Source organism: Bubalus kerabau, chromosome 2 (genome assembly GCF_029407905.1).
Source record: "Bubalus kerabau isolate K-KA32 ecotype Philippines breed swamp buffalo chromosome 2, PCC_UOA_SB_1v2, whole genome shotgun sequence".
NCBI lineage: Eukaryota > Metazoa > Chordata > Mammalia > Artiodactyla > Bovidae > Bubalus > Bubalus kerabau.
Genome location: NC_073625.1, coordinates 202384046 through 202410085, shown reverse-complemented (window position 1 = coordinate 202410085; position 26040 = coordinate 202384046). Strand labels below are relative to the sequence as shown.

The following is a 26040-nucleotide window of genomic DNA, read 5'->3' as shown; positions in this document are numbered from 1 at the left end:
ACTCAATGTTTTGTACTCTGCTGAGTTAAAATTCAATGGTCTATCTTAACTTAAATGAATCTTTTACTCATTCGTGATTATGTAAAATCATGTGTTAAAAAATCTTGATTTCCAAAGTTATGCAGGTCTTCCAGTCTTTGACACATTTCATTATAGAATATAAAAAAAAGCACATTTATTAACATCATCATTGATCTCATCAGAGAAGTCTTAAGTCTTAGGCAGCTGTCAAATGGTGTTTCTTAAAAGCTTGAATCTTGTGATTGGCCTAAATGCTGTCAGTTGTTTTCCTTGAAGCCACAGACTCCGTTTATTTTCAAGACAATATCCTCCAAAGTATAACTCTGAATACCCACAGTTTGTCTGTCCATCATTCTTTCAGGTAAGAATGTGGCCCCCGATTAAAAATGGCTAGTGCAGTTCACATCTCAAAGTGATTTTTTTTTCACAACAATTGTTATATGCAATAGAAGGGCTTTAATGTTCTTCCCATATCATCGCAGAATATTAAAAACACCCATACTCAAGGGTTGAGATGTAATGAAATTAACATTTTTACTACTTCAGCAAGGACTTTCTTAAATGAAACTATTTAATAGCTTTATTTTTCCTGCAACTTAAAGTTGGTGAAGACCACAATTACCATCAGTACAGTTTTTTCCCCTCCGTGGTCTTAATTTGCTTTAAGTTGCCATTGCTTTTGCACAAGTCATGCAAGTTTCAGCACAGTGATAAGGCAGATAGGATCTTAATATTACTATAAAAATAATTTTGGCCTTATAGCCAAAAGGAAAGAGGGGTTCTGCTATCATACTTTTATTACAATTATTAAAACTATTCTTCCTATTCCATCTTCAATGAATGGGGATAGGAATGGATTAAAAGAATTATTTTTCACCCCCCAAGCAATATTTAATTTTCCTTACTAATATTCAAGAAATAGAAACAAACTTCTCAACTGACGGGACAAAGACACCTAAAGACAAAAGCTCCCCCATTCGAGGAGAAGCCGGAGAGAAAGTAAACATACATTTACTTAAAAAATAGTATTTATGTGTTTAAAGTACAAATTAGTTTGGTACAGAACATCTCATGTCTGTTTTATTTCCATATCCCTCAGACTGACAATGGGATGCCTATCAATTAATTCATTTAGAGAGCCATACACCACAAGAAATAAATTATTTGTCCTCTGGAGCTTGTCACAAGGGGATTTTTAAAAAACCATTAAACGGAAGGACAACTGTTCATCTTACAAAGATGAAAGGCCAGTTCCTCCTCCTTAGCTGACAGTTTCTTTGCAAAAATGATATCTACTGTGTATGCTGTTTTACATGGAATAAAACATGCTTATATACAAGTTACTTAAATTATTTGAACTTTACTTTTCTTATGTATGAAACTGGATTAGTTGTAACACTTAGTGAGTATTTAATAAAATAATGGGTATGATATATTTAGCACTTTGCCTTGCGCCTACTAAGTTCTCAGCCACTGATCATGGTGGTCATAACAGTAGGATCAGCAGAAAAAGTAGCAAATGCAGGAGCTGGTGTGTTAGGACTTAGTAACTGAGGTTTGGCAGGGTGAAGGGAGTCTCATGGTTGCCCAGAAAGGCAGAGATGGAATTGGTCTTCAGAGGCCCTTTTCCCTCCATGACCTAAAGTCTTCCTTCTGTGCTGTAGCTGTATTTCTGGGGATCTCAGAAAGTGTTCTTAGCTCTCCTGTGGGTTTGGTATCCTAACACGAGACGGTGGGCCTCTCGACCTATCGTGCAGGTATTCCAGGCCCACCCTCAGATACCAACACTCTGAGGCTCAAGTCCCATTTATTAAATGGCAATTGAGTACCATCCACAGTTGGATGAACCCGCGGACACAGAACCTGCAGATTCAAAGGCCCAGAGTGTGACTCTGTCTCTAAATGGGGCCCCTCTTCCCCAAACATTAGTTTCATATTTTCATAACCCTAACAGAAATAGATGGGAAACAATGGAAACAGTGACAGACTTTATTTTCTTGGGCTCCAAAATCACAGCAGATGGTGACTGCAGCCATGAAATTAAAAGATGCTTGGCCTTCAGAAGGAAAGCTATGATAAACCTAGACAGCGTAATAAAAAGCAGAGACATTATTTGGCTGACAAAAGTCTGACTAGTCAAAGCTATGGTTTTTCCAGTAGTCATGTATGGATGTGAGAGTTGGACCATAAAGAAGAATTCTGAGCACTGAAGAACTGATGCTTTTGAAGACTCCTGAGAGTCCCTTGGACAGCAAGGAGATCAAACCAGTCAATCCTAAAGCAAATAAATCCTGAATATTCATTGGAGGGACTAATGCTGAAGCTGAAGCTCCAATACTTTGGCCATCTGATGTGCAGAACTGACTCATTGGAAAATACTCTGATGCTGGGAAAGATTGAAGGCAGGAGGAGAAGGGGACGACAGAGGATGAGAGGGTTGGATGGCATCACTGACTCGATGGACATGAGTTTGAGCAAGATCTGGGTGAAGGTCAAGGAAGCCTGGTGTGCCGCTATCCATGGGGTTGCAAAGAGCTGGACACAACAGAGTGACTGAACAACAACAGAAATGGTGCATTGCTCATAAACATGAAATAGTGAAGTGTTAACAGCATGAACTTTGGAGAGAGCAACCCCAAGTCAGAATCCAGCTTTCTACTTCTTACAAACATAATTTTGGAATCATCCCTTTCTTATCAGTAAAAAAAATAAAAGTGAGCTACAAGTGCTTGTCTGATGGAACAGCGGTGAAGATCGTTAAATGAGTTAGCATCTGGAAACTGCAGAGGCACACAGAGCCAGGCACACAGTGGATGCTAAGCAAATGGCTATTTGATGATTAACTCTTACAGAAAACATTTGCTCTTCTGGGTCCTGATTTTTGGTCTCTTAGACTAAATAGCTTCATTATTTCCCTCCCCCTTCAGTTCCCAGACACATCACAGACTTATAAGAATATTAAAAACTCAGGACTATAGCTACACAGAGTTTCCCATAATCCTCTTTCTGCTTTGCGTTCCTAAAGCTATTTCATAGAAAAGTGACCTTATTTTTAAATAGAGGGGGCAATTGAAAATCAGTGAACGGACCTACCCCCTAATGATTTTTTTCTCAGACATAATTATAATAATTAGCATTATAAAGTGCTAATTATCTTTGGACACAGAGGACCTGCACACCAGAGACAGAGGTCCGCATTAAGTAAAGTGGATTTCACTTTCTTCAGTTAAGAGATTTCTCCATTTTCCTCTTTGTAATGATGCAAGGGATACTTAGTCCACCAAGCCTCATTTTAGAACTTTTTCCAGATAAAGAAACTATCTGCTGGCCATTCGCAGCCAGTCTACATATTGAGCCTATGTATATACAACGAAATTGTTCCATTAGCATCTCTTTTGGTTCAGTGATTTTTCTGTGATTGTGGGCCAGTGCCTAGGACCTGGGAAGAATCCAGAGCTGTAAAGATCATGAGTTTCTTGCTTAGATGGCAGATTATTCTGGTTAGCATATAGATTGGCACCCTCCTACTCCATCAGACTCTTAGAAGCTGGTGGGGTGATTGTTGAATGTGTCAGGTGTATGGGAGAGAAACTCAGTATGTAGTAAGACGTTCTCAGTCGTGTCTGACTCTTTGCGACGCCATGGACTGTAGCCTACCAGGTTCCACCATCCATGGGACTTGCCAGGCAAGAATACTGGAGTGGATTGCCATTTCCTTCTCCAGGAGATCTCCCTGACCTAGGGATTGAACCTGGGTCTCCCGCATTGTAGGCAGACGCTTTACCGTCTGAACCACCACCTAGACAATAGGACTTAATAAATCATCTATTTCAACCATTTAATTTTGCAGAGAAGTAACTGAGGTCCAGGACTACCTGATGGGAGAACCAGAATGGAAAACTCGAGCTGCTGATGCTTTCAGGTAAATCATTATCACTTTGTGTTGGGCTTTAGGTCAGAGGACTTTTACTAAGAAAAGTCAGGGTCATGTATTAGAGTGCAGAAGAGAGTTAGATTAAAGAATGAGGCATTGCTGTAAGGTAATGAGCAAAATGACTCTGGGCTTCGGTTTAGCAATGGCGTAATTGTTAATATTATCTAGTCCTCGCCTCACTAACTTGAGACATTAGATAGTGAGGCAGAGTTTACAACAGAGTAGTAGCAATGCAAAGCTGTAAAGAACCGTGCACATTTTCTGAGGGCCCCAGACACTTACCTCCTTAGGTCAAGTAGTAGCAGTGTTAGTCGCTCAGTTGTGTTCGACTCTTTGTGACCCCCATGGGCTGTCGTCCTCCAGGCTCTTCTATTCATGTATTTCTCCAGGCAAGAAAGCTGGAGTGAGTATTCATGCCCTCCTCCAGGGGGTCTTCCTGACCTAGGAATAGAACCCAGGTCTCCTGCAGTGCAGGCGGATTCTCGACCATCTGAGCCACCAGTGAAATCCCTTAGGTCAAACCTGCTCCCTGTTCAATATAGACACATGTCTCCAGCTTCAGTCTAGAGATACCCTATGGTCCTCAAGTGAGGTCAGTTTCATGCCCAGACAGCTTCATTCAATTGGAAGTGCTTACTTGGGTGAGGTGGTGAGGTAAAAATCTACCTTCTCAAAATGCCCACTCACTGAACCTGTTCTGAACATTGAAACACAAACAAATAAATGTTTTACTTTAAAGAAAAACTTTCAATTGTTTTAAAATGTGAACATGATTCCCTTAATTTTCCCTAAGCCTGTGTTTCTCAAACTCAGCTGTATCAGACTCTTCTGGAGTATTGGTAAAACACCATTGCTAAAACTTCCAACCCCAGAGCGTCTGATCCACAGGTCTGGAGTGGTACCCAAGGATTACTTTTCCAACAAGTTCTCAAGTGATTCTGGTCTGAGGACTGCATTTTGAGATTCCCAGCTCCAAGCTAATCTCCATTGTACATTTGAGGCATAATTTCCTAATTGATGTCACTTCATTTGTCCTTTTTGGAACGCTTTAGAAATTTCCCGGTTAACTTTTTTACACTTTTTATATTTGCTCAACTTTTCCTTAGTGGGCATGTATGGCTTTTTCTACTTGAGGGGGAAAAAAGTACACATAAAAAATAAAGTTAAATAAAAGTATAATTATCAATATAAAGCAAGATGACTAAAATAATTTATCTCATTATCATGTTTTCATAGCCTTTACTAAATATGTTTTATTTGAACTGGAATGCCTTTTCTAAGTAAATTATTTCTATTTCCATCTGTGAACACTGGGGTGATTGGGGAAAAACATGCCTTTTTGGAATTAACTTTATATTCCCTCTTTGGAGTTTATGGCAACATGAGAAAGCCTAACTTTACAAACTAAAGACCTGATTTTGAAACCCAAACTGATGGATTTCATGGACACTGTGATGTGTTTTGACAGTGTGTCTTTTGAGTTTGGTTTCCTCCTTTTTTAATGGCATTAAAGTAGCAGTGTGTGTGTCCGTTAGTGGCTCAGTCGTGTCCGACTCTTTACCATCCCATGGATGGTAGCCCACCAGGCTCCTCTGTCCGTGGATTTCTCCAGGCAAGAACACTGGAGTGGGTTGCCATGCCCTCCTCCAGGGGATCTTCCCGACACAGGGATAGAACCTGGGCCTCCCGCATTGCAGGCTGATTCTTTACCATCTGAGCTGCCAGGGAAGTCCCCAAATACTAACAGCTACCCTTTACACTCTGTATAGAAGTGAGGGGAAACGCACCAACACTGGTATATCTATAAAGGCCTTGCACATTTTGTTATAACCTCCAATGTTTATTCACATGGACACTGCTTTCATTTTCTCATCTGGAATTCCATTTTGTGAGAAGAAAAATAATATAAGTTCATTGCCTTTAGAAGTGTCTTCAGGCAGGAGCCCTTCACTGGCCAAGCTCACTGCCTACACACGTCATCTCACTCAACTTAACCTTCAGTTTGACCAAGTTAAAGATTGTGCACTGTCTCCAGTGAAGGCCAAGTCTGCAGTCCATGTGCCCATGGTCTGTGCCTCTCAGCTCCCCAGATGAGATGCGGGGGCAATGAGACTTCAAGTTCTGCTTGGAGCCCACCTTGATCAGTTGCTCAGTCATGTCTGTCTCATTGCAACCCTATGGACTGTAGCCTGCCAGGTTCCTGTCTATGGGATTTCCAAGACAAGGATATTGGTATGGGTTGCCATTTTCTCCTCCAGCGTGGAGGCCACAGACAAAGCCTGTAACTCTACCCAAGTTCCTTTTGTTGTTGTTTTTTTTTCTTTTCGTATTATAGAGTGTGGGTTTTTCCTTTGCGTTTTATTTTATACTGGAGCACAGTTGATTAACAATGTTGTGTTAGTTTTGGGTCTACAACAAAGTGGTTCATTTATGCACATACGTGTATCTAATATTTTAAAATTATTTTCCCAATTAGGTTGTTATAGAATATTGAAGCGTACACCCTCAAATCAGAAAGAATGGAGGTGGTTAGAATATAATTCCTTCTCTGTGGCTGACAAGAGAAAGAACCCCAAAGTTTGGGAACATGACTTGGTGAGGCTCACACTGAATAAACCATAGGATGAGTTTTGATGGACATGTCTTGGATGTCAGGACTGGGGTAATTTTTGAAGTACCGTTCAGACTTCTACTAACTCTTGGAGAAAAAAAAAACACGGGAAAAATCAGTTGAGTCAACAGAGTGCTCCTTCCTGGGTGTGCTACAGATGTTCCTCACATTTTCTCACATAACTCTCCTTGTAATCATTCTGGAAATGTTCACAACTTATTTTCAGATGGCTCCTCTTTATTCTATAGAACTACTTTTCCACCAGAATGAATTAAGCAGGATATCAGAAACGATATTTTCACACTACTGTTTTAGGTAAAGATGCACTCACCAGTAAACTCCACCAGTTTCTAATCAGAAAAAGAGTCACCCGGAATTATTTGAATTGCCTCTGTGCTTGGCTGAGCCCAAAATAATTTGCCATGCATATAAGTACAGGGTGATGCAGAAAGAAAAATGCATTTTCAAAAAAAAAAATAGCTCCTTTATAATTCTTCTCTACCATGTACAGCACCCACCACTTCATATGAAGTCTTTTCTTCCTCCTGTACTGAGTGCCACGAACTTTCAGTTCATTGCATTTTAAGTACAAGCTCCTCATTAACCTTCAAGTTACTTTTTGTTACTTACACAGACTTGCTTTCACTCTTCAATTAGTGTATTTTTCAACAGATTACTTTCAATTGGTATATTTGAAATATACTGATAATTGATAATTACATGTATATTGATACTTGATAATTATATATGTATATGATTGATATATTGGGGGTATAATGGGTTGGGATGGAACATGCCATCATTTTTCTATTTAAAATTTTAAAAATTATTTTTTTAATTTAACAGCTTTTCCCTTAGGGATAAAGTTTTCAGAAATAAGTAAAAGTCATTGTGAGGGGTATGTGTATATTTAAAACATACAGTGAAAAGATGTGACAACTTACCCATGCAGAGGGATAGAACTATGGACCTCCTCTGCCTGATTTCTGGGATGAAGCAATTCTTTATTCCATTATATTTCATTAGATTTCCTTGTTCCCTCCCAGTCTGCAGGTCAAATATTTACACCTGAATGATGCTCAGCTCTGTGAAAGACAGGCTGGCTGGATCAGCTGCTGTCTCAGACAGTCTTTAAATGTGTTTTCAGCATGTCTTCAGACAGTTATTTTTCCCTCTGTTCAATTTTGCTCATCTTACTTAACTTTTCAAGTGCTACTATTTCCTTTTTAAATGTGGTATTGAGAAGTGCAAACATTATTGAAAGAGAGACTCTTACTAGCATAATTGTGCATTATCTTCCTTTTATATTGCAGATGGAAAACATTAAACCTAGAGGGAATAGAAATCTGCTCAATCAAGATATTGATAGTACAATTTCCTTTAAAAAGACTTACCTGTGGAGAAGAAAAATACAGTTTTGTTTTTTTTTTTAAAAGGAAGTAACTTTCCATCATTTTAAAAAAGATCCAAATGACATAGGGAATTAAAATTCTATCTTCTGGGAGCCAGACTTCCTTGAGGATGCTATCCTTTTCCTTTTGCAATTTGGTGTTTTAGTGGGGAATTGAGGTGGGAGGAGGGGGACTCTTGTAAGTGGTATATCATAATTTGGGGATCAGAGGAGAGCTTGGAAAGAGCCTCTGTCCGATGGCTTAGATTAAATTCTATTCACAATAATTACTTACCAAAAATTTAACAGTTTTATCTCAGCATAATTGACAAAGGGTAAACTACACAGATTTAAAGTGTTCAATTTGATAGCTTTGACTGATGTGTAAAACCATGAAACCACTGCCAAAATCAGGAGAGTGGACACATTGGCCCTAATACCTGCCTCACCTCTGACCTGGTCTCAGGCAATCTGCTTTCCGTGCCTGTGGATTCATTTCTGCTTTGTGCTCCATGGAGACGGAGAAGCCAAACCTGTGCAATTATTTTTAGATTCATCCGGGCTGTTGCATGAATGAAGGGTCCATTGCTTTTTATTACTGATTAGTCTTTGTGTGAACATATGCTTTCATTCAATTTGGGTAAATAAATAAAAATGGAATTTCTAAATAAGTAGAGATAGATGCCCACCTATTTTTAAAGAAATTGCGAAATTGTCTTCTAAAGTGGTTGTACCTGAAAAAAAAAAAAAAACCTGGACAAAATATCTTGGCTTTTAAGCTAGTAGACAAGGTGGGCAGGTACTTTGGCCCCTTTTACTCCAGTTTTGCCAGAAACAGAAGAATGATAATTACTTTTAATTTTAAAAGAACATTCAAGGAGGACATGAGGTTTCAATATTGTTTTCAAATACAGATGTGAGAAAAGATTTACATGAAGAGGCGTTAACCAAACTGGACTGTCGTGTTATCGGTGGTTCATATGGAGATCTGAAATTTCTTGTAACTGAACATTCTTGAAGTTTGACAAATGATATCTTCACTCTAATGATAGTTCTGATTAACAATAACCTCCAAAATATAAACTTTGCCTGTTACAAAGGGAAGTTTTTCTTTTGTGTAATTTCCATTGTGAAAGTTTTTTTCAGTAGAGTAGTTCTTTAATTTCCTGAGTCTGTCTTACAAACTGGAATGCTTGTAGAAGTCTTTGAAAAATACAAACATTTAACATTTTCCTTTCTCTCTATAAACATGGTTCTTACAGAATGAATATAAGACATGAAAATAATTTGAGTTTAGAAGTTAAAATGGGATACTCTAGGGAGCTCTGCTCATCAATTAAGGAGAATTGTCTAGCTTAAAACCTCTGACAAGAAATGACTAGACACTGGTGAGAGAAATGGCTCATTACTTTGCTCATCTTAGCGGCAGATCCACATGTGTGGAACTAAGTACTAAGAATCTTCATAAGATGCATGCTTGTTGCATCTTCATGATACTGACTCCTCATTTTCTCTTCTAACCCTTCCTGCTGCCAGTTCCATCCCCAAATTTCATGGTATCTGTATCCTTTCAGAAAAGATTGCTCCTGTCTGACTACTCCTAGAGTTATTTATCCAGTCTAACTACCCTCTTCCCCACCACACACATGCACCCTTCTGCTTCAATCTTGTCTCTGTAAAGGGGATCATCAGTAATTCAGACTGTAACCACCGAAGACAAAATCAACTCCCTAAAATAGCTGCCTCAGAAATCCCTAAAATCATCATGCTTCAAGGCTTGACATTTTGTCTTCATTAGCCCAGCTATGTATCCATCATAAATTCCATCAAAAAGCTGACCATTTTCTCCTCATTGTTTTGAAAGTCTAATGTGAATATTAATTAACCCAGCAGTAATACAATTTGGGTTGTCAACAGCAAACTCCAAACTCAGAGGCAGTTCAAATGACCATTATCTGGAAAAAACCGAGACAGAATGAAAAGCCATTTCTTATTAAGATGCTTAATTTACAAATTAAAATCTCCTCAAACACTCATTTCAGAGTTGGCCCTATTTGGGGCATTGGTGATGGGTAATAAATATTGTTCTAAATTTATTTAAAATGTAGGATGATGAAATAATTATGCATAAGTTGATATCTTTTCAAAATTTCTTAAAATTTTTACAATAGTGATAAGATCAAAGCTGATGAGTCAATATAGGCTTATAAATAAACATATAGGTTAGCATAAAATTTATTTTTAAGTTTTCTTTAACGATTACTGCATAGAATTTATACCCAGTCCCTCTTTCTAGATTGTAAGAAAACATTTGCCTTTAAACATGTAGAGAAGTAGACGTGGTTGAGATTGGTGTGATTAATTCTTTTGAAATATACATATGAACTAAGATCATACAGAGTGTTAAGTATTATAAATGACAGTTTTTGTCTTCCTGGTCTACAGAGGCTCAGAGTTACTATCAGAGGAGAGTATACATGTTAGAACAGTATTTTTGCAAATTTCAGAGACTGATATATTAATTTTGTGGCAAATAATTTTGGATAAATTAATTAATGTATCAGTCAGTCAGTCAGTTCAGCCTCTCAGTTGTGTCCAACTCTTTGCGAACTCATGGACTGCAGCACGCCAGACTTCCCTGTCCATTACCAACTCCCGGAGCTTGCCCAAACTCATGTCCATCGAGTTGGTGATGTCATCCAACCATCTCATCTCATCCTCTGTCGTCCCCTCTCCTCCTGCCCTCAATCTTTCCCAGCATCAGGGTCTTTTCCAGTGAGTCAGTTCTTGCATCATGTAGCCAAAGTATTGGAGTTTCAGCTTCAGCATCAGTCCTTCCAATGAATATTCAGGACTGATTTCCTTTAGGATGGACTGGTTGCATCTTCTTGCAGTCCAAGGGACTCTCAAGAGTCTCCTCCAACACCACAGTTCAAAAGCATCAATTCTTCGGCACTCAGGTTTCTTTATAGTCCAAGTCTCACATCCATACATGACTACTGGAAAAACCATAGCCTTGACTAGAAGAACTTTTATCAGAAATGTACTCTCTCTGCTTTTTAATATGCTGTCTAGGCTGGTCATGGCTTTTCTTCCAAGGAGCAAGCATCTTTTAATTTCATGGCTGCATTCACCATCTACAGTAATTTTGGAAGCCAAGAAAATAAAGTCTCTCACTGTTTCCATTGTTTCCCGATCTATTTGCCATGAAGTGATGGGACTGGATGACATGATTTTAGTTTTTTGAATGTTGAATTTTAAGCCAACTTTTTCACTCTCTTCTTTCAATTTCATTAAGAAGCTCTTTAGTTCTTCGCTTTCTGCCATAAGGGTGGTGTCATCTGCATATCTGAGGCTATTTATATTTCTCCCGGCAATCTTGATTCCAGCTTGTGCTTCATCCAGCCTGGCATTTTGCATGATATACCCTGTATAGAAGTTAAATAAGCAGGGTGACAGTATGCAGCCTTGACATACCGCTTTCCCAATTTGGAACCGGTCTGTTGTTCCATGTCTGGTTCTAACTGTTGCTTCTTAACCAGCATACAGGTTTCTCAAAAGCCAGGTAATGTGGATTGGTAGTCCCATCTCTTGAAGAATTTTCCACAGTTTGTTGTGATCCACACAGTCAAAGGCTTTGGTGTAGTCAATGGAGCAGAAGTAGATGTTTTTCTGGAACTCTTTTGTTTTTCTGATGATCCAAAAGATGTTGGCAAGTTGGTCTCTGGTTCCTCTGCCTTTTCTAAATCCAGCTTGAACATCTGGAAGTTTAAAGTTCATCTACTGCTGAAGCCTGGCTTGGAGAATTTTGAGCATTACTTTGCTGCTTGGACTGCAAGGAGATCCAACCAGTCCATCCTAAAGGAAATTAGTCCTGAATATTCATTGGAAGGACTGATGCTGAAGCTGAAGCTGAAACTCCAATACTTTGGCCACCTGATGCAAAGAACTGACTCATTGGAAAAGACCCTGTTGCTGGGAAAGATTGAAGGCAGGAGGAGAAGGGGATGACAGAGGATGAGATGGTTGGATGGCATCACTGACTCAATGGACATGAGTTTGAGTAAACTCCAGGAGTTGGTGATGGACAGGGAAGCCTGGTGTGCTGCAGTCCATGGGGTCACAAAGAGTCAGATGACTGAGCAACTGAATTGAACTGAACTTGCTAGCGTGTGAGATGAGTGCAATTGTGCGGTAGTTTGAGCATTCTTTGGCATTGCCTTTCTTTGGGATTGGAATGAAAACTGGCCTTTTTCAGTCCCGTGGCCACTGCTGAGTTTTCCAAATTTGCTGGCATATTGAGTATAGCACATTCACAGCATCATCTTTTAGGATTTGAAATAGCTCAAATGGAATTCCATCACCTCCATTATCTTTGTTCGTAGTGATGCTTTCTAAGGCCCACTTGACTTCACATTCCAGGATGTCTGGCTCTAAGTCTAAGTAATGTATAATTAACATATTAGTTTTGTGGCCATCTAACAAGGTGGGCCGGAGAAGGCAATGGCACCCCACTCCAGTACTCTTGCCTGGAAAATCCCATGGAAGGAGGAGCCTGGTAGGCTGCAGTCCATGGGGTCTCTAGGAGTCGGACACGACTGAGCGACTTCACTTTCACTTTTCACTTTCACGTATTGGAGAAGGAAATGGCAACCCTTTCTAGCGTTCTTGCCTGGAGAATACCAGGGACGGGGGAGCCTGGTGGGCTGCTGTCTATGGGGTCGCACAGAGTCGGATACGACTAAATCGACTTAGCAGCAGTAGCAGCAGCAACAAGGTGGGCCCCAAAGTTCGCTTCTCCTGGTACTAACCCCTCACAAAGTTGATTCCATCTCAGTGTGTATAGGATCTGTGATGTGCTTCTGACCAACAGAACATGGTAATGGTAACAAGGCACATGTGATTTCATGTATGTGACCACTTTATATAATATTGTAGTACTTGTTTTGCAAGTAGATTCATGTTCTTTTGGCTTTAAAGAGCAAACTCTCATGCTGGAAGCATGGGTCACATGGCAAGCAACTTAGGGCAACCTCCAGGCAATAGCCAGCAAGAAAATGGGCCCTTATTCCTGCAGCCTGCAGGAACCTAATACGGCCAAAAGACAGATGAGCAAGGAAGAGAATTTTCCCTTGGTTGAATCTGAGATCAGACCACAGCCCTCATAGATAAGGTATATGTGGATCCCAGAACTACAGAGACTATGAGCAACAAAATTGTCTTCTTTAAGCTGATAAATCTGTGGCCATATTGTTACATAGCAACAGATAATATAATAGATTATAAATTATTTGGCAAGTGCTAATTTGCAATTTAAAAAATGAAATAGAATAGATGAATAGAATAGGAGGAAGTGTAAGCATATTTCATTAAAATTTTACTTTAATTGTATCTATATAGTATATACACATGTGTCTCTATTGTGTCATAATGTAATTGCACTTTATAATGTGAACTGTGATTAAAAATTGATTAAAAAAAAAAACACTAGAAAAGGCCCCTTGAAGTTTTAAACGTGCATGTTCTCATGTGTCCAGGTCCACTTCACTGCCTGCGGATCCTCCAGCGGTGCAGGACCAGCTCTGAGAAGGTTGGGATGTGGAGGGGTTTTATCACTTAAAGACTTTTAGATCTTGAAGGTGTAATAGCAAGGTGATACCTGGAATAATTTATACAATTACCCAGAATTCAGAAGTCAATTTATAAACCTATGGAGACAGAACTAGGCAAGATTTTAAGTTCTATATTAGACCTCCCCCCACCCAAGTGTACTACTCATATCACAGATGGTAGTGCATGACTTCGGATTTTACATAGACAACTTAATTTCTTAATATTTATTCGCTCCTCTTACTGGGAATTCAAAAGAAACGCCAGTGCTGCTGCTGCACTTGGGATCAATGTGTTAAGTAGTGCTCGTTTTCAGCAGAGCACTACGCCGCCGTGATGGCATGTCAATAAGGCAGACAGGAGGAGGGTGATCTGAAAATGTCCGAAACTTGGGCAACCCTTTCTCAGGCCAAACTTAGGTTTAGCAGAAAATGGAAGCTCAGAGAGGTTAGGGAGACTTGCCTTACTCACTGTTGCTCCTGAGATAAAACACTGGAGGCAAGGAATGTGCCATTGCCCACGTTTATATCAATGGTAGACGCTCTTGAATTAGATTCTTTCACTGTAGGGAATGTGTGTGTGCTTGTCATGTGGGTAGAGTACGAGGCGGGGAATGTGTGTTCTCTGGGAATTTCTATATCAGACACTGTTAGACATAGCCAGAGAGACAGCTAAGGGATGTTTCTGGCCCTTTCAGTTTACAAATTAAGACGTGATCATATCAGTAATTAATCGTACACCCCAATGATCAATGAAGGATGAAATCACTATCAGGAGCCTGTATTGAGGATCATGGAGAAGATACAAAAGAATGTCGGCTTTTACATTGGAAGACATGGGTTCAGAATCTGACACCACAATTTGCTGGTTTTATGACCTTAGGCAATTAAACCTCTGTGAGCGTCATCTTTCTCACCTAGAGTAGAGACCTGAGTCTCTTTTTCACAAATTGCGTGTTATTTAGGGTTCTCTAGAGAAATAGGATCAATAGGATTTGTATATATAAAGAGATTTAGGGAATTGGCTCATATGATTATGGAGATTGGCAAGTCCAACATCTGCAGGGTCAGTTCAAGGTCAAGGCCAGGTGCTGCAGGCCTTCTTGCTTGGGGAAGTCAGTCTTTTGTTCTAGTCAGTCTTCAGCCGATTGAACGAGGCCCACTCACAGTATAGAGAAGAACGAGCTTTATTGTACGTCTACCGATTTAAAGGTTAATCTCACTCAAAAACACCCTCACAGAAAAATCCAGAATGAGGTTTGACCACAAATCTGAGCACTGAGGCCCAGCCAAGTTGACACATTAAAAGCTGCCATCCCAAGTCCAGCCCCATGACAGATCCTTACCCTGTCCTTAATCTCCAAGCAAAGACAATATCAAGGTCATATTTTCACCTAACATGGTGTAACTATCCTACGTACATGTGAAAACATACTAATCCCTTCCTCAGGAGAGGGCGCAAAGCCCTTTGATGATTTTTACTCATTTCTTTGATATCTCAGAATTTAAACACTACAATGTAAATTTGACTCTTAAATACTATGATATATTTTCAATACATCTTATGGTATATGATAAGAGGATAAGAAAGAGGAAATAAAGATATTAGATATAAAATAATATATTGCAAAATAAAATGATACATTTATATCCTGCATTGCAGGCAGATTCCTCACTGCCTGAGTCACCAGGGAAGCCCAGATTTGTATGTAGTATGTGCTTATACATTTTGGTAAATGATAGATCATGTGTGCCATAGTTAGGAGCTTCTTTATTTCTATAGAAATGTCATTCTACTGAATTGCTTATATTTTAGGCCATGCAAACACAATTGTAGAATTCTTGGCAGAGGAAGTCAGAGCTTTTATATTTTTAAGAATCTGAAAATAATACCTTAAAATTCTTCAAGCAGGTAATGAAATAGACCTAAAGGACCGCATGGGAATTAGGCAGATATATATACATATATGTGTATATATATCTGAATTATTTGTCCTAAAATGGTGATAATGACGATTGTGTGTGTGTGGTGGGGGCAGTGTATACACAGTCATCTTTCTGTATCCATGGTTCCACATCCTCAGATGGTAAATATTCAGAAAAAAAGTCCCAGAAAGTTTCAAAAAGCAAAATTTGAATGTGCCACATGCTGGCAACTATCTATATTTCATTTACAAATACTTACATGACATATACAGTCTATTAGGTAACTTTTGCTATCGAGAGATGATTTAAAGTATTTGGTAGTATGTACACAGTATGTACACAGGAGATCAGTCCTGGGTGTTCATTGGAAGGACTGATGCTGAAACTGAAACTCCAATATTTTGGCCACCTCATGCGAAGAGTTGACTCATTGGAAAAGACCCTGATGCTGGGAGGGGTTGGGGACAGGAGGAGAAGGGCATGACAGAGGATGAGATGGCTGGATGGCATCACGGACTCAATGGACATGAGTTTGGGTGGACTCCAGGAGTTGGTGATGGACAGGGAGGCCTGGCGTGCTGCGATTCATGGGGTTGCAAAGAGTCAGACACGACTGAGTGACTGAACTGAACTGAACACAGGTTATATGCAAATACTACATCCTTTTATATAAGGGAGTTCAACATCTGAGGATTTTGGTATGGGAGGGAGTGTCCTGGAACCAATTGCCCATGGATACTGAGGAATGACTGAACAAGTGTATGTGCATAAGTTGACTTTTAAATCTACTGCATGTGATACCTGGAACTTAATGTAATTCTTTCAAATGTTCAATCTAACTATATATCCACAATTAATTGAAAACCCTGTTAACATTATGTATGTTATCCCCATTCTATCCTAGCTAATCTGAAAAATAAAAATAAAATTGGACTTTAAGCATTTAATCCAGCTATAAGATTAAATTATTCTACTCTGACATACCTTGCATTTATATTCTCTTTTCCACCTATGGCTTTCCTGATGGTTCAGACCATAAAGAATCTGCTTGCAATGCAGGAGATCTAGGTTTGATCCCTGAGTTGGGAAGATCCCCTGGAGAAGGGCATGGCAACCCACTCCAGTATTCCCACCTGGAGAATTCCATGGACAGAGGAGCCCGGTGGGCTATAGTCCATGGGGTTGCAGAGTCAGACACAACTGAACGACTATCACATTTTTCCACTTATAAACTGTCCTTTCTCTAACATGACAAGAAACAAATGACTATGCTAAAATTCTATTTCTTCGTGCATAACACTTCCTACTTCCATGGTATGAGTATATTATGTAGGAAATATTTTTTCCCATTAATTAAATTCCTTCACTTTTAGAATGATTTTTTTTTTTTAAGAAAAGCTCTCCAAACCTCATGCTCTTCAGAAAATATCTCCTCACATGGAAATGCTTAAGCCGTTAGTTGGTACCACAGACATTAGAAAGCACTTATTCAGACAGGCCCATACTACTTCTTTCTCTAGTGCCCACATCTGCTCTTCCCCGCAGGCTCAGGCAACTATGATGAGCGTGAGAGAAGTCTCACTCACACACCTGCATGGACGTCTATGCAACTCTTGCAAACCAAGAAGGCTAGTTCATGTCATATCTTTCCTCCCAGCCCAAATTACAATAATCAGGATGGTTAATGATTGGGAATTTAAATTCTGCTTTTTTATTTCCAACCATTAGGCTAAGATCAGAGAAATAAATAAACTTTTAGTGGTGTGTAGGGAAAGAAAACCTTTTCAAATTCACCCAGTCAAGTTATTCTGAATCTAATCTTTCTATGTCTTGCAAAATCAGCTATATCTGGTTGTTTTCACAATTTCCTGATTAAATCTGTCAATAGATTTTCTACTGCTCATTCTGTTATTTATCCAGAGCATTAATGAACTTCTCTACCTCCTGTGGATCCATAAATATTTCTATTTTATTATAAAAAACAACCCTTAATTGGACTAAAAATAGACTTGTAGATCTATCTGCTCCACCTAAGTAGCGAATTAACTTTTCTGGCTCTGAAGCCACCATTTATTTATTCATAATTTACTGATATTTCTTGCCTGCCTACCGCATGACAGACACCATTCCTGGGCATCAGGATTAAGTGGTGAAAAGATAATGTAGGCTACTCTCTCACGGATCTCAGATTTGGTAAGAAAGAGAGTCAGTAAGCATGTTACCAATAAAGCAGAAACTTCTAAGGATGACAAGATCTGCCAGGATATAGAACAGGAAACCTGGAACACGGTGACTAGATGGAGAATGCGGGCAAGGTGAGCCAAAGGAGTATGACCTAGAAAGTCCTCTTAGAAAAGCTTACATCTGAACTGGGGCCAGAAAAAGGAGAAGGAGACACCTAGGCAAAGATTAGGGAGAGATTTTGCAGATAGCATGAAGGTGTGCTGCAAAGCTCAGGGTCAGGAACTTGGTATATGTGAGGACAATAGAAAAGAGATCTGATTGGGACAAAGTAAACAAGTAACTACAACTAAGAAGAGGTTGATAATTTTTCAACTTTTCATGGCAAATAGATGGGAAAAAATGGAAACAGTGACAGACTTTATTTTCTTGGGCTCCAAAACCACTGCAGATGGTGACTGCAGCCATGAGATTAAAAGATGCTTACTCCTTGGAAGAAAAGCTATGACAAACCTAGACAGCATATTAAAAAACCAGAGACATCACTTTGCCAACAAAGGTGCATATAATCAAAGCTATGGCTTTTCCAGCAGTCACGTGCAGATAAGAGAGTTAAACCATAGTTAAACCAAGAAGGCTGGGCGCCGAAGAATCGATGCTTTTGAATTGTGGTGCTGGAGAAGACTTGAGAGTCCATTAGACAGCAAGGAGATCAGACTGGTCAATCCTAAAGGAAATCAACCCTAAATATTCATTGGAAGGACTGATGCTGAAGCTGAGGCTCCAATACTTTGGCCACCTGATGGAAAGAACTGACTCATTGGAAAAGACCCTGATGCTGGGAAAGATTGAGGGCAGGAGGAGAAGGGGGTGACAAGAAGATGAGGTGGTTGGATGGCATCACTGACTCCATGGACATGAGTTTGAGCAAGCTCCGGGAGATGGTGACAGGGAAGCCTGATGTGCTGCATGCCATCCATGAGGTCACAAAGAGTCAGCACGACTTAGCAACTGAATAACAACGAAATGTCTTTCCAACTACTTGTCTCTAATAATATTGCCTAAGGGACTTCCTTGGTTTCCCAGTGGTTAAGAATCTGCCTTCCAATGCCCAGAAAGTGGTTCGATCCCTGGTCGGGGAACTAAAATCCCACATGCCATGGAGCAGCTAAGCCTCGAGGGTAACCTCCGTGCCCACAGGTTCTAGGGCTCATGCACCTATTACAGAAGCCCCTCAGGCGGCAATGAAGACCCAGCACAGCCAAAAACAAATGAATTAAAAAATAATAATTAGGTTAAAATGAATTGGTCTCTGAGTATGAGCCCTAGTACCCTCATTCATTTCTTATTTCAATGAATTTCAAATAACCATGTAAGGAGGCTAGCTTTTATTATTCTCAGTTTACAGTGGACTGAGCTGAGGTTCAAAGAAGTGAGTTGCTCAAGGATACTTAACTATATTTAATTGTAAGAAGACCAACCCAAACTGAACCAGGCTGAGGTCCTTAACCAGTAAGTTACATTGCCAATCTGACTCTTTTCTCCTAATAATTTTAACTGTCATTAGCTTGTTTTATATATTACTTTGTAATACTTTGGTGGTAAGGCTAGCACTAAGGCTTTCCAGGTGGCTAGGTGGTAAAGAATCCACCTAACAATGCAGGGGATGAGAATTCGATCCCTGGGGTCGGGAAGATTCCCTGCAGGAGGAAATGGCAACCTTCTCCAGGATTCTTCCTGGAAAATCCCCTGGACAGAGAATCCTGGCAGGCTCCAGTCCATGGCGCTGCAGAAGAATCCGATACGACTGAGTGACGGAGCACACAAGGCTGCCATGCACAGTACCTGCCCACCTGTAGTACCTGACCTGCCACGCAGGAGGCAGGGAGATGCCAGTAACTGTTAGCAACTAACGCCCATCTCCCCCCGGAAAGCCCTGATTTGTGGTATTGGTTGATTCTCCTGGAATAACTGCTCTCACAATGGCTTATTTCAACTTAGCGATGAGTCATCTGCTCAATGCCCAGGTGAGTGGGGATGTGCCCACTCAGCTCCTAGGAGCCAGTGTGAACAACTTTCAGTGTAGGAAAGGCCCAATGGTCTTAGAAGAAAACGACCCTTAGGGAAGCAGTTTGGAATCTCCTTGCTGAAAGTCAGACTCACAAAGACCTTTCAACAAAATGGGTTGTTACTCTCTAGCCTCTAAACTTAGTATTTGGGAAAAGGGTAAAAGCAGCGCATTAAAAAACAGGTGACTTTCCCCCGGATTTGTGCCGGTGAGACTTTTATCACTGCCTCCTGAAATGCTTTGCCGTCAGGTGTGCTTGTTGTTCAGCGAACTGTCTTCCCACATGTAGCACACGTAAGTGGTGATTTTGAAATGAAGAGGCACAGCACCTTAGGTACCTATATAAGTTCAGGATGGTTTCGCTAATTGAGAATTTAGGAGACCAAGCCCCCGGATATGGTACCTAAGGAATCATTTTACAACATGGAAGACATTAGACAATATGGACCTCCTACGAATGAGCAGGAATCTTTGTAGTGGGGGTGGAGAAACTGCCTTCCAAGCGCAAATTCCAACGTGGAATCGCCAAATAATAATTCATGGCAGAGATGCAGCATATGTTCTCACGGTAGAGTGGGAGTCACAGGACACAGAGAGCAAGTAAGCCGCAGAACCTCCGTGAGTTACGGCACCTCATTGCCATTATAAAACATCTTTATTGGGAGGGAAAACGCAATATTTTGGTAGAAAGAGATGAAGTGGGTAGTCTGGATTGCTCACTTATGGTAGAATGTGCAATTTTACAGCTGGGCTATGCCCGTCTGCTCTCTGTCTTCCCCGACTCACGGCCTATCCTGAGCAGACATTGAATATACACAGTTTAATCCATAAAGCAATCAAGATGTTTAGGCAGAACTTGGGAAATGGAGAAGTTTATGAAAAGGAAGACTTTACATCTCCACAAAGTGCTCGAGCATCGGGTTTTCAATCCCTTTTGAAATTAGATCTGCGCTGTGTTTTGAAAGTCATGCTAGTGGTCATTGTGTGTTTTTTCTTGGGGTAATTTGACAAATTCACTTATATAAAACATATTAATATTATTTTTAACTGCCAGAGTTTGGAAGTTGCTGCCACTTTCTTAGGGAAGTTTCAATGCTGAGAACTCATCGCTGAAGTTGGGTGCAGAAGTCTACCGCCCCAGGATCACTGAAGCTTACCGCAGATGCCTACGTTACTTCCCAGGCTTACAGTGGCAAAGAGGCTGGCTTGCAAAATCCTCAAAGAAAGGCACATCGGATCCAAATTTTGAGAGGTTGAAAGTTTGAGGAGTTTGCAAGGAAATGGATCATGTGAATTCTTCTAAGGTGCATGCGGAGAAGGGATTTTTTTCCCCTGGAGCATGGGCAGGAAATGCATACTCTCTCCAAAACAATTTACAATCTAATGTTTCTGAGTTTTTCAAGTTTTTTCTCGTGAAAGGACAAGTTAGAAAATTTGAACCCTTTATCTGCTTGGCAAATCAGACTATCGAAGTAACCAGAGTGAGTTTTATAGCCAAAGAGCAGAGTCTCAGTGAAGGAAGACGTGACTCAGAGCCCTCTAATGAAAAATGCACAGTATTTAAAAGTCTCTACACCTTATCGCTTTCATCAAAGGGAATATGATTCCTTTTCGCAAACATTTAAGAGTGAATTCATATACTCTTTCTTTCTGAAACCACCTGATAATTTTGTTGAAATGTTCCTTTAAAATATTTTAAATCTCAATCAGATGTTGAGTTTCTGAAAGGTGACAGGAGGTCATGACTTCATGATTTCATTGATATGAGTCTGGAATGTGATTATTTTCCTCTTATAAATTTGATCAGTAAAAAAAAAATACCATAAAATGCCCATGTTAATTTCCTGTAATATAGTCTCCTAACATCTACGTTTAGGAAAAAAAAAAAGTTTCAAGGCTTACTTTGAGTTGATATGCATTGCCAGGAAGACTTCTCTGTTATTGTCTTTAAAAAAGCATGAAAATATCTTTCCTATTTGGAGTTGTTTTCAGGAAATATGGACTCTTCTTTCTCTCTCTTGCTACCTCCTGGCTACGCTCACTTTCTATGCTATTTGTGTGTCTACATTATTCATGCTTACAAGCCCAGCTGTAAAACAAAAATAGAGTGAATGAAGGAGTTCTAAGGATCAACATAAAAATACGGCCTGAACTCCAGCCAAACCTTGAATCTAACTTCCTCTACGTAGTTCACCACTTTCTTATTTCATACAAAATTTTAGTAGCCAAGCAACTTCTTTTCTGAAAACCTGACCATCTGAAATTAAACTTTATACTCAGGACTCTTCTTAATTAAAATGATATAATATTTTATGTCTTCTTTAGATCACTAGGTTCCCTGTAAAACGTGGAAAGTTTTTGTATCAATCAAAAATGAAGAAAAGTGTCTAGCTTTGATTTTCTACTTCTAAACATTTAGGTCTCTTTATTTTTATTCAGTCACTGGTCTGAAAACCTTGTGTGGTTGTCTTTGAAGCCATAAAAAAAAAAAATTAGTACAGAATGGCCCCAACTTTGCTATGCTAATAATCTGGGAGATACAGTCCTCAGGGGCCATCCTGGGCTGCTGCTGCTGCTTCTGATGCTGGTAAATGGAAATCTGAAACATCACAGACACAGTGAAAAGGCAGATTCATTGTTCCTGCTATAATGTACTGCACTCTACACATAGTAGTGACTGATCTGGGTGATCTTTTGCATTTAGGGGGAAAAACATTTCTCAACTCATTTTATCAGTACCAGAGTTTCACGTGTATGTAACAGAGAATTATATATGTGACAGAGCTCAACACTGGGACTCAGAGGTCTCCAAGCCTGGAATGAAAAACATATAGTTTGCTGGCAATCGGAGCCTTCTGTAAATTCTCCTCTCAAGCTGATTCACATGGCTGAGTAGAAAAATGTGTGTTCCTCACTGAGCTCCAACCGGCAGCTTCCTAGCTTTCTGCCATCAATTGTACTGAAATCATTGTCAATTAATCAACTGGAAGAGCAAACACCTGCCCAATTTATTATTATTTTTTACAAGTAATTAAGGGGTCCAATAAAGCAGCAGGAGTAGATACAGTTTCAGGTAAAAGCATATGTCAGAACTGGCATGTTTCTGAGCAATGCCACACCGGAGGAAGAAGGGGAAGACAGAGAGAAAGAGAGGAAATACACATGCCTTTTGACAACAAACAGCCACAGAAATGTTTGAAATGTAGAACAAAGAGGCTTGACAAGCAACGATCTTTACTGCCTAGGATTCCAGCACCTGCAAGCCTGTTTGAGCACGCCGAGTGTGAGAGACGTAAGTAGGTCACTGTTGCCATGTAGGTGGCGTAGGGGCCGTTGGCCTGGGTACAGACAAGGAGCCTCCGTCTCCCAGTTTTACATCTACTTGGTCGGCCAGACCGCAGAGAAGGACTTGAAAGTTCGTCTGTTCTCCACCAAGAGAGAGAAAGCGAGCGAGCGAGCGCGAGGCAGCAGGGTGGCAGAAGCCCTGCACACTCGCACAAAACAGGTGGTGCTCTAGTTAGGATGCCATCTTTGCTATTTAGGGTTCCTGTGATCTCTGGAAGGATGGGTAAGCTATAGGGTGCGTAGGATGAACTACACAAGCATCCATAGCACTCCAAGCCTACAGGCTCCGTGCGACCTGGCACTCCACAGACCGAGATGGGTTATCTCAGCAAGCCGGCTACAGAGGCTCTGTGAAATTTGGGTTACCACATTTAGCTGTGGGATTACAGCACTGAATACCGCAGATAGGAGATAATGCCTCGGGCGTGCGGCTGCGGCAACGTAAGCCTTGCAAGACTAATTATGGCAGATCTGGGGGTTCGGGGCGATGGAGGTGAGGCAGGGTGTGGAGTGGGTAATGCAAGGTGGCTTGTGGCTTGCTGGCGGCAGGCACGGCACACCGGCTCCCCCAGATCGGTCCCCCACCTACACCGACAAACCCAAACACGGCTGTAAAATGTCATTCTGCGCCTCCAACTTCTCCAAGGCAGACAGCAATAAATCAGAATTTATTTTCCTCAACAGGAGTCCTACAGGCCCATAAAAAGGGCAGAATTTATTTTTATTTTTTTTCCTCTTACTTTTAACCATCCTTTTAGAGGCTGAAATGATAGGTTAAAAATTTCTCTCCAATGGCACCATCTGAATGTTTTCTTTAGTGATTCAGAGCTCATTGATTCCAGTGGCCAGAAGCTCTCAAGATATTTATGAAATAAGTCACAGCCTCTTGGCATCCTACCAAAACTGCGTTTCTTCACATTTTTGTTAGTGAGCTTTGCATTTCTCACTGCATTTCTGTTGAATAATCTCACCAATGCTTGGACAAGTCCTGGACAAATCTGGTAGAATCCAGGGTAGAACTGGACTGTGGCGATGATTCTTGCTGCTTCAGCTGCCCCAGATTTTGAACCAGCTCACATTTCCCATATCTCAACATTTCTTCCTGACTTACAAACACAGTTCGAATACTAGATCAGCTCACAAAGTTCATTCTACATGTCTCACTTTCCTATAAGAAAGTCTATGCCCTACTCATATAACTGGGTAGTTATGAAGTTCAAAGGCAAAAAGGTGTTTCTCACGTAACCGAATTGTTTTCAGTGTACTATTGTAATCTCTCCTCCAGTTCTCCCAGGTGTAACACTTCTTGATCTTGGAGAAACGTACAGCAGTGGGATTTGTATCATCTAAATGATGTAAATTGTCCAGAGAGTCTTAAAATGTATTCTGAAAAAATACTAGGCATGGCGGTGATCAGTGCTCTTCCTAATTATTTTAGAACCTCTTGGGGTGCGTGTTGGGATTACATTTCCCACCCTATTGTGTTTGAATGGGACCATCTGCCTAGTTCTCCACGATTACTTGTGATCAGAAGTGCTCTGAGTCACCTCTGGTTGAGGGCATTCGCGGGTCAATATGTGTCTGAGACTTTTCAGAGCCTTCTCTGAACTGGCCCACTTTATACGCCTGCCGTTTTTCCAGGTTTGGTCCATGAGAGACTACAAGGAACACAACACTCCTGTTCTCCTTGAGGACCTGCTGGGCAGGGCGCATGAGCTGGAAATGAACCTTTAGTGAAATAAACCACTGAGAGCTGGGGGCTCTTTGTTACCTCATGATAGCCTTGTGTATCCTGACTGCTGAACTAGTTCACAGGGAATGCTGTGCCTGGGGTGTGCAAAAAGGGATCCGAGACCAAACTAATTTGGGGAAAGTTAGTTCCAACAAAATTAAATAATCTACCTAGGCAGTTTCAGATTCACTAATGGCTGGTGAATCCTCACAGCCTGTTGTAAAGAAATGAAAACATCCTCAATATAGTATTCTCTATTTGCAAATCATCCCAAAGGCCTTACCTTCCAGGAAATGCATGTCAACTCTTCACCAGCCCAGCAGGCTTCATCCTCGTCTGAGGGCTCCCTGTAAACCAGCTTCTCTGAGGGAAGTCAATGAATTCCTTTTCCTCTTGAGTCTCAAAGGCAAGTGTGTGATATTTTGCACGTGAAAGAGAGCGGGGTGTTATTCTCTAGAAGATGATATATTTTCTAAAAAGGTAGATTTTGACATTTTCCTGGCTCACTAATTTCTGTTCTCTTTCAGATCAAGAAAACACACTTCGTTTATGAGAAAAATACTACCATACATGTTACAAAGAGAAGCCAACACACCAAAGAAAGTAACTGCTGCTAAACGCTGGCTAATTGAAATATAATTCATTAATTCCAAACAGAACTCACTTTGTGTGCATGCACACACACAAAAAACATAAAATCGCACATGCAGAAAATATTCTGGTCTCATAACCTTTCCATGGTTGCTTTTATGTTTCCTTATCTGGCAGAGTTTTCGCTGCACTTGAGAAACTGGAAAACTCTATTGTATTGAAAGCTGAAGGTGATCCCTCACACTCAAAATCAGTAACGAGGTTTTTATCCATGATTCTCTTTTGATCTAGGATAGTTGATAGATGCCAACATAACAAAGCATTCTGTCCCTCAGTGGTGTGCTGTATTTGGAGAGGGTAATCAGAACTTCATTCTCAAAATGTTCACCTTGATGCAAGTGGAAGATATTCTTTTTCCAGAGACTCTAACTTCTTTTTTCTCAAAGTCACCTTCCATTGCTGGAGCTAATTTGGTCTGAAAAGTAACCACTTAGGTGAAGAACCAGAGTGTTTTCAAGCCTTAGGCTGCAGGTGGCTGAGATAAAAGTCAAGCCCAAGCTGTTAGAAAAAGAAAGGGAGGCAGAGGAGGAGGGAAAAAGTAAAAGGAAGAAAAAATGAAGTGGAAGGAAGGG

General features: G+C 40.4%; 1 long non-coding RNA gene across 1 annotated transcript; it reads right to left on the bottom strand.

Moving 5' to 3' along the window:
• Positions 1 to 13315: 13315 nt before the first annotated feature.
• On the bottom strand, positions 13316 to 25236 carry LOC129645062 (uncharacterized). Its single transcript, XR_008711153.1, has 2 exons — positions 25101 to 25236; positions 13316 to 13615 (listed from the first exon to the last, which is right to left on the bottom strand). It is a non-coding gene; the product is annotated as an uncharacterized LOC129645062 (long non-coding RNA).
• Between the last annotated feature and the right edge of the window lie 804 nt (positions 25237 to 26040).